The sequence below is a fragment of the Taudactylus pleione genome, unplaced genomic scaffold (genome assembly GCF_031769625.1).
Source record: "Taudactylus pleione unplaced genomic scaffold, aTauple2 ptg000547l, whole genome shotgun sequence".
Taxonomy (NCBI): Eukaryota; Metazoa; Chordata; class Amphibia; order Anura; family Myobatrachidae; genus Taudactylus; species Taudactylus pleione.
Window position 1 is genome coordinate 2,743,640 of NW_028284949.1, and position 9,902 is coordinate 2,753,541.

At 46.5% G+C, this 9,902-nt stretch overlaps 1 pseudogene; it reads right to left on the reverse strand.

The window, feature by feature from the left end:
- Positions 1-763: 763 nt before the first annotated feature.
- Positions 764-7,843, reverse strand: LOC148500770 (uncharacterized; annotated as a pseudogene).
- Positions 7,844-9,902: the final 2,059 nt, after the last annotated feature.

Consider the following 9,902-nt stretch of genomic DNA (forward strand, 5'->3'; position numbering starts at 1 on the left):
TGTAGAGCTGATTTGCCATCTAACCTCTTGTAACTCTCTGTTGTAATTAAGTAGATTTACTTCAAAAATATTTTTTTGCATCACCAGAGAGATACAAAGTCATCTGGACATAAAGATTTGTCCCTTATAAAACTCGCTCAATTGTTTACACCCAACCAAATCTTCTGCATGCAACATGCCCACTACATGCACCTAATGTCAGCTAACCATCTAGTATATCCGTGACCTTGATACACAATGACACCGTCAACATCCTTCTCTTGATATGAAAGTGGTCTTAATGTTTTAGCTCATGGGTGTATCTCCAGCCCATTACTTTTATTATATATTGTTTAGAACCCAACAAAACAACAATGAACTCTTATTACTGTGCAGAGATATAAGCCGATGTCTAATAGAAGAAAACTACTCTACAGTCCAGTCTTATGTTGAAGAAACATATTCCACCTAGGCCTGTGGCGGGTAATTAAAATTATTACATGTTAATATACTGCGAGTGAAGCTTGAAATGGCCCCTCATATATCAGTGATGTCAATACAATTTGTAAATATATATTTATATCAGTTTTTAAAAAAAAATGTAATTTACATTAAAAATAACATTTTACAATATTTGAATTATTTCTGCAGCCCTAATTTATCGATGAGGTCATGTTTTTATTTTGATGTGTGAATTTTCTGATGTACAACAAGGGTTTTTTTTTTGTGTAAAACATTTCCCACACTCAGAACATGGAAACGGCTTCTCTCCTGTGTGAGTTCTTTAATGTCTGAGAAGACCTAATTTATTTGTAAAACATTTCCCACACAGAGCATGGAAATGACTTCTCATCTGCGTAAGTTCTCTGATGACTGACAAGACCTAATTTACGAGTTAAACATTTCCCACACTCAGAGAATGGAAAAGGCTTCTCACCTGTGTGAGTTCTCTGATGTCTACAAAGAGATGATTTATTTGTAAAACATTTCCCGCAAAGCATGAAAATGGTTTATCACCTGTATGAACTCTCTGATGTGTAACCAGATCAGATTTATGTGCAAAACATTTCTCACATTCAGAACAAGGGAACAGTGTCTCATCTGTGTGAGTTCTCTGATGTACAATCAGCTTAGATTTCTCAGTAATACCTTTCCCACACTCAGAACAAGGGAACGGTTTCTCACCTGTGTGACTTCTCTGGTGTTCAAACACATTTGATTTTCTAGCAAAACATTTCCCACACTCAGGACAAGAGAACGGTTTCTCACCTGTGTGAATTCTAAGATGCACAGTAAGCTGTGATTTCCATGTGAAACATTTTCCACACTCACAACACGGAAATTGTTTCTCACTTGTGCAATTTCTCCGATGTCTAACAAAAATTGAATGGTTTAAGAAATATTACAACATTCGGAACAGCAAATCATTTAACACTTGTAGGGCTTGTTCTATGTGTAACAACATTTAAATTATCAGTAGAATAATCTTTATGATTAGAGGGATCACATTACGTATCTCCACTGTCAAACACTGGATGTATATTTACTGTAATAGGGTTTTGTCCTGGAGAGTTTTGTAAGATGTCTTCTTTTTTAAAATCTGAAGACAACAGGAGATGTCCCTTTGAGGTATTCCTGGTTTTGCATCCATCTGCTGAAAATAAAATACATCTTTGGAAATACATTTTTCTTTCTACATTGAGTAAAAGTTTATATTACGAGGGGAATAAGTTTAGCTTGTGTGGCCTCATAGGAGTCTCTTTCGCTGTGGGCTAATTTAATGGCCTAACTGGGAAAGCACACAATCTGCGAGGTTCTGCCTAATTAAATGAAAGATATTTATCTTTAATTTGTATCAGCAACTAGAAACTCTTTATTACACTTATAAATACTCTCAGCCAACGTGACAAGCAGAATGCACAGCCATATTGTACAACTATATGCAGATTAAGGTAACATTTCCCAAGCATACACATTTCTCACATGAACAATTTTACAAATGATGCGACGGTCCTTCCAATTTTACTAGTGATACGATCCTAGAACACACGATTTTGAGCGTAAACACTCCATAATCCCTGATCACACAATATATCGTGCCCCAGGATCATCAGCAATGAATCATTCAGATGACATCTTCATAGGACTGATTGTCAAACATAATGTTTTCTTGTGCGTATATAATACAATTCATGCATCAGGAGTAGATTGGGGCAAAATGAGCAGCACTACTCAAAGTTCTCCAGGTGGACAGATAGATAGAAAACAGGGTCTCATCCAAGCATTCAATGTATGAATATAGTAGTGTCCTGTATATCAATGTATGAGATACACCAGAGAGTGTGGGGAGGAGACTGGTCAGATCTCTGGGCTGGTAACACACAGTGACATGATGTGAGGAGGAGAGCAGGAGTCTAATAGGGGCTGATGGCTCCAGACTCCCCCAGTAAGCAAATACTTATTTCTACATTAGTTTGTACTGATAGAGGAGGGTGTAGGATAAGAGATTGCTGTAGTGGCAGAGGAGGGTGGAGGATAAGAGATTGCTGTAGTGACAGAGGAGGGTGTAGGATAAGAGATGGCTGTAGTGACAGAGGAGGGTGTAGGATAAGAGATGGCTGTAGTGACAGAGAAGGGTGTAGGATAAGAGATGGCTGTAGTGACAGAGGAAGGTGTAGGATAAGAGATGGCTGTAGTGACAGAGGAGGGTGTAGGATAAGAGATGGCTGTAGTGACAGAGGAGGGTGTAGGATAAGAGATGGCTGTAGTGACAGAGGAGGGTGTAGGATAAGAGATGGCTGTAGTGACAGAGGAGGGTGTAGGATAAGAGATGGCTGTAGTGACAGAGGAGGGTGTAAGATAAGAGAATGCTGTAGTGACAGAGGAGGGTGTAGGATAAGAGAGTGCTGTAGTGACAGAGGAGGGTGTAGGAGAAGAGAGTGCTGTAGTGACAGAGGAGGGTGTAGGATAAGAGATGGCTGTAGTGACAGAGGAGGGTGTAGGATAAGAGAGTGCTGTAGTGACAGAGGAGGGTGTAGGATAAGAGATGGCTGTAGTGACAGAGGAGGGTGTAGGATAAGAGATTGCTGTAGTGACAGAACAAGGAGAATATGTGACTGTTCTGTACTTAGTGATTATTACTCACCTGTGCTGATAGCTGTAGGGATTTCCTCCTCCTTACACTGCTGATCACCCATCACATACATCTCCTCTTCTCCATCCATATCTCCTACCTTAATATTAGTCAGATGTTCACCCTAAATAATGCACAAAACAATAAGATAACATTATAATTATGTCTGGGCATATAAGAATCAAGCAGCTTCTCCATAGGTTCCTACCCTCCAACATGACCCCTTCCATCTGGTACAAAATGCTCTGCTCCTGTACTTCCTTCTTAATGAATGAATGCTGTCACCTGTGTTGAACTAGTTCATAGATAAGACAGGTGTTTCACCACAAGTGTCTGCAATCATCAATTAAGAAGGAGGTCCAGGAGCAGAGCATTTTGTATCGGATGGAAGGGGTCATGTTGGAGGGTCTGTAGGTCATGTAATGAAAAGTCACTTTGACATTTTGTTGAAACCCTTAAGCGCCCTATCCATTAGCAGATAAATTTGAATGATGAACGATTTATCGTTCAGTCGTTCAATTTATCTGCTAATGGATAGGCTCTGAACGACAAAAATGTGCACTCCCGAGGCCAACAAATTGGGTCTTTTGTCTCTCCAACATGTTGGTCAATTATCGTTTATTGCTAACAGATATTAGAAATACCTGTCACGGCAAACGACGAACGATTTTTTTATGAAAATGATTAATAACATTAAAAAAAAATCCACTCCCAGAATGATGTCATGCAATATAGTTCGTCGTTTGCAAAAATCTGTAATTTACATGAGAGATATCTGTCACAGCAGCCCCAGGAATTTTCAAAAGATAAATCTTTTGTCTTTCAGGAAAATCTGCTAATGGATAGGCCCCTTTAATCCCACCTATCTGATCCTCCTGTGGGGAGGGGGAGGGGGTAGAAGGAAAGCGTGGCGGCGGGGAGAGCTAGATCTTCCAAGACTGTGGGGAAGGTCACTGCTGCGGTGCTGGCCTATGCTGCTGTATAACACAGATGGGGAACAGTGAGGCGGCTGGCGCCCACTAGGGACTGAGGGCCTAGACCCACTCGCGAGCGCTCGCAAGCGGGTCGATGTTGGCCCAGTGCGCACGACGGAGGCAGCTCCGTCGTGCACATGCTGGAGACCCGGATAGTGACGGGCAAGCCGTCGCTACAAAGGGAGCGTGCTGTCGATGGTGAGTGACAGAGCACCCCCTTTGGTGGGCGTGGCTGGCCAGACGGAGGCGTTCCCACGGGAACGCCTACCGTCTGGGGCCGGCCCCACTGACATCACAAGTGATATCAGTGGGAGTGCTTTCGGCTCTAATAGAGCCGAAAACACTCCAGGGCTTGCGGCAACGAGACCCTACCACAAGGGTCTCGTCGCAAGCCCGATGGTCGCGATGTTCTTGACCATCGCCACCATTTTCCTGGCCGCTCGATATAGCTGTAGGTGGTCATCCACAGCTATGCGAGCGGCCAGGAGGCCGCTCTAAAAATTCAGAAGGATGGCCCTGATTCAGAGCGAGCGCTCTGTCAGAGCGTCTGGCTCTGAATCAGGGCCTGAGCTCCCAAAACTGGCAGTATATGGACACAATAGGCACTTACTGCCTGACTTGGCTGTGACCCACCATATACAGTAGGAGCTATGCAACCAGTGGTCCCACCAGCTGTTGTGGAACTATACATCCCAGCATGCCCTGACACCAAAACTGCGGCAGGGCATGCTGGGATATGTAGTTCCACTGCAGCGCCACGTCCATAGCTTGCCTACCCACCTGATGTACAGAATAAGTGTAATAAGTAACAGCAAACGTGATCAGAGCCCATAATGGAGTACATTACCCTCTGTTGCTGCCAGTAACCGGGCGGGAAGATGCTGCCCAACATTATCTGCGTGGGCGGGCCCAGGACATCTGGTTTAGTTCATCCATATCCGGTCTGTGCATTTCAACGTACTTCCGGTCTGTACGGTCCGCCAGTCACGTAGTATGAACTCCCCGGAACACAATCTCCGCCCCTGGAGCCCCAACAGCTGTCACATGAAGGCGGTCACCTCCTATGAGGCTGTCTCTCTGTGTGTGTGTGTGTGTGTGTGTGAGCACTACATTGATTACCAATGATCCTCTGCTGTCTCCCGTAGCAGAGGGCTGTGTGTGTGGTGTCTGTGCCCGGGGGGTACAGTCAGTGCAGCTTGTTATCCCCCAGGCGGGGACATTTGCAGGGGTCTGTATCACTGGTGCTGGGGGTGTTATTGGGAACTAACAGGTAATATTATATATCTGCCTCTCTTCATCCTTCTTTTTTTTGGATTAGAGAAATTCATAGTATTATTTTCATCGGCCACTTAGCGCCCGTGCACGCTGTCATACCGATTGTTGCATCCTTATTCTGCCCATCCACTAAGCGATTAAACCTAGCGATGGAGCGATAACGACGGTCGTTATCGCTCCATCGCTTGGTAATCGCCCGCAAATCGGGCAGTAAAAGGTTAAAAACGATCAGCGATGCGCGCGCCAGATAGTCGTTTTTAACATCAATCATCGCCCGAACATGATGGTCAACCTGACGACCATCGTCAAGTTGCCATGTTCGGGGATGAACCCGCCACCATATAGCAGAGTGCCAAGAGAGGGAGCGCTGTCACTCACATGTCTAGAGGGACGCTGCTGCCATGGAATGTCTACTGCTGGGAGCCGCTGAGGAGGGGGTCCTGCAGCCTGCTGGAGACCAGTGCCCTGCTGACTCTGCCCGTCACCGCCGAGGACTGCTGACCGTCACCGCCGAGGACCCGGGAGGAAGACCTCTCCAAACTTCACCCCGCGGGAGACGACGGCATCGTAATCGTGCCGTCGTCCCCGCATCGCCTAGTGGATGGGCACCATTAAGGGGTGTATCCACTACGCAATATTAATTGAGGACTGAATTATATAATTATCGTTCAGTTGTCCATTAATCGGGCAATAAAATGTCGGCAACAACCCAGCGATGCCGACATCGCTCCTCGCCTGAACATGCTGGTCGACCTGACGATATCGTCAGGTTGACCATATTCGGGGATGATGGAGGGTGCCTACACTGAACGATATATCGTTCAGTGTGGGTACTGTGCAGTAGTGGATACCCGCCTTTATACCCCACCATCGGTCGCACCATCAAACCTTGCACCAGTCCTATGGTAGGTGCAGCTTCTCAGTATGACTATGACCTATGGCTGCATCTGTGAATGCAGCTGCTGGCATGCGCCGGATCATCTCTGACCGATCATAATAAAGTAACAATTAGAAGCAGTAGTAAAATGGCTCTGAAACAGCTTCTGGCGCTGTCTTCTGTCTGTGTGGGAAGTTCACGGGACTTCACTCTAGAGGGTCGATCCTATTATGTGTGAAGGGTGCGAGTTGTCGTTGCAACGGCATTAACCCTTCGCGGCCTGCACCGAGCCTGAATTCGCTGAATTTTGCCCTATGGGGCTGCGAGCAAAATTCAGCGAATTCGGGCTGCCGGAAAGTGCGCCCATTGCCGCGATGACTCGCACCGGTGAGATCATCGCGGCTAATAGGATTGACCCCTAAAGATAAAATCAGATGATCAGAAAACAATGAAAAATAAACATAACTGATATACAGAAATAGCAAAATAGAACAGTGACACCATGTAATGTAAACTGTGGGCCTGATTTAGTGTTGTACACCCACCAGAGCCATCTCCGCTGTCACATACGCAGCATCGGATGCAGATCATGCAAACATCAACTTCCCGAGTGAGTCTAGGGTCAATCAAAATGGCTGCCGTAAAACAAACGGTGGAGCCATGTTTTCTGTGTACAGTATCGCAGATGCAGGATGTGACACGCCCCTGAAAAGGTCGAGACACGCCTGCGTTCGTAGATGACACTCACCGTTGCCTTCCTCAAACGTATAAAGACAGCGTGCAACTTCGGTAATGTACATTGACGCATGCGCAGTGGCATAAATCGGCATAGCATACAACTCTGAATCACATCTTATGGTAATTATAAATGACGTATCATGAACAAATGTTAGAAGGATTTCCTAAAGCTAATTTCTTCTTCAGGGTCATTAGGCTCCTCAGGGAGACCTTGGAGTGTAGGTGATGGCATGGACATCCGAGCACCACGCAGTTAATATTTAACTCCCAGGATGCACTGGGCCACTCTCCCTATATCCCACCTCCAAGCCAGAGGCACCTCAGTTTTGTTGGTGCCCGGCCGGAGTCGGGTCACTGTAACACAGGGGGCTGCTTGCAACCCTTAAAACTTTTATTTTTGTTTTTTCTTCAGAGCGCAGAGCAGCAGACAGTCCATAGGACGTCTGCGCTGTCGCTCCACCAACCCTCCAGTGCCGCGACCCCAGTACCGATCAGGACTCTCGGTGGGTACGCTGGGGGTCACGCTAGCACGGCTCCCGGGCAGGCCCAGACTGCAGCCGGATCAAAAGGACAAGGTAAGGCGGGTCATCGCTTGCGGTGACCCGCACATTGCGGAAGTCTATACCTCCGGTCTCGGGACAATTTCGGAAGTGGACGCAGGCTCTAGCCATCGTGCTCCACTAGACCACCAGGGACAATATTGGTGCGGGAACCAGCGTCCCGGGGGTTAATTGCCAGGCAGGGGAGCCAGCTTCCCTGTTTAAGCGGCTCCTCCCCTCAACTCACCGCACCTTTCCTGTGAGGTCTGGCTTTACTGAGTTGCTCTCCTCCTCTAGACACGCCCTCTCTGAGGTCTCTGGCAGCCATTTTCTTGTAGTGTCAAGTCGCAGTCTCTCAGGACATTGCAGAGTCTGGTTTCCCTACCAGACACGGAGTCTCTGTAGGTGAATGTAGCGCCATTGTGCAGGTTATTTCTGCATGTATGTGACTTTATGCTAGCGCTGTCTGTCTGTGCTTTCTCTCAAACTGTCAGCATATCCTCTTTACCCTAATGCTAATTCTAATGCCCTAACAGTACTAGGTGTCGACAGGGTGCTTCTGTTACCTCACATTTATTATATGTCTATATTTGTGTGGTCTGTCACATACCATTGTGTGTTGCACTGTGCCATATTTGAGCTTGTGTCTCTGCAGCTAACCCAAGCATCAGTCAGGGACAGTATTTTGTATTCCTACTAGTATCAGATATACTCAGTGGTTACATTATACTCAGTGCCATATTGTGTGCTTTTGATCTACCACTATGGGCCATATTCAATTGCGGGCAAAAAGTCCCGGAATTTTCGCCTGGTGTATTTTCCGCCTACATCGCTGGTTTGGGCTCCAGAAAAGTATCGCGCGGGTCCCCGCTATTCAACTGCAAAGGACGCAAAAACGCGTCCCGGCGAAACTTGGAGGAGGAAAGTCCTGTCAAAAACGGGGAAATCAGCCTGACACCCCCCCAAAGAGGCACTGGCATGGGGGATCACTATGGATATCCCTGAATAGCCCTGCTGAAGGTATTTGGGGTACTTAATTGGTCTTAATAGGTGCTATTTAGCGTCTTTGCACAAGTGGTAAAGAATAGCATTTAGCAGTGTTTTTTGTTAAAAATAACTAGTCCCAGCAAATTTGGGGTATATGAAAATGGGTGCAAATATAGTTAAAAATCGCTAAAGTGAGGTTTTAAATAACGTAAAAAACGCACCTTCAGCAATGACCTGCAATCAAAAAAACACATGGGGCATACTTGGGGGACTCCCTGGAGTCTATTTGGCTAGTTTTTAAGTTTGTCCCCTAACTTTGGTATTTTTCACCCCCAAAACGAAAGTACTTTTTAGGGGTGTTCTAAACTATTTTTTTCAATTTTTTTTTGACGCAGTTTACCTTTGGGGGAATGTTCAAAGGCTGTAGGGGTGTTCCCACAACTTTGCACCTCAAAACCCCAATTCTGCACTTTTTCTCGCCTGCTTTGGCAAATCTTTTCCGCTGGTTACAAGGCACAGACTTTTCGCACCGGCGAAAAGTCTTTGCAATTGAATCAGGCGGAAAGTTTCTGCCTGGCGAAATGACATCATCGGGGAAACTTCCACCGATTGCGGCTTTTCGCTGGCAATTGAATATGGACCTATGTCTGAGAATGATAATAATGTGCGCATTTCTGCGCCCATTCTGCTGTCTTGCAAGTCATGTGCTGCAGGTCTTAGTGAGGGGGAGATGGTACAGGATGGATTATATGTGAAGTGCTATAATCCTCCAGGCCCTTCCAATGTCTCGGTCACCATGCAGGTACCCCCTTTGGGCTTCCTTTACTCAGATCCTGACATCTATTGCGGGCTGCTTGGCAGTACCAGCTGTTTTCCCTCCTATGGGGTTACCACAGCAGTCTGTTATTCCTTCACAAGCATTTCCACAACATATTACAGCCATACATGTGCCTCCACCATGGGCAGATGCTCTTTCTACCACAGTGCAGAGACTGGCAGCCACTTCTACTGCCCTCCAGGCCATGTTGCAGGGTGGGAAACCCCTTAGACCAACAAAGCACCATGTGCCATCATCTCAGTCCACCCTACGCACTGAGGACCTGATTCAGACCCTCTCGCAAGTGGCCGCTCGCTCATACATGGCCGATGTTAAACATTTGTGCATGCATCGCAGGTCACGTGCGCAAACTAGTTTGAGCAATCGGGAAGCGCTCGCTCATCCAGCAGACAGCCCAGTGAAATGAGTGACAGGAGCGGCCGTTTGTGGGTGGTAACAGGGGAAGGGCAATAGTAACGGGGGAGTGGAGTTGTGAACGCAGGCGTGCCTGAGTGTTTCAACGCCGTTTCAGAGGCGTGCATAATTAACAGGCAGCGTCATAGGACACGTCACCAGGCTGGAT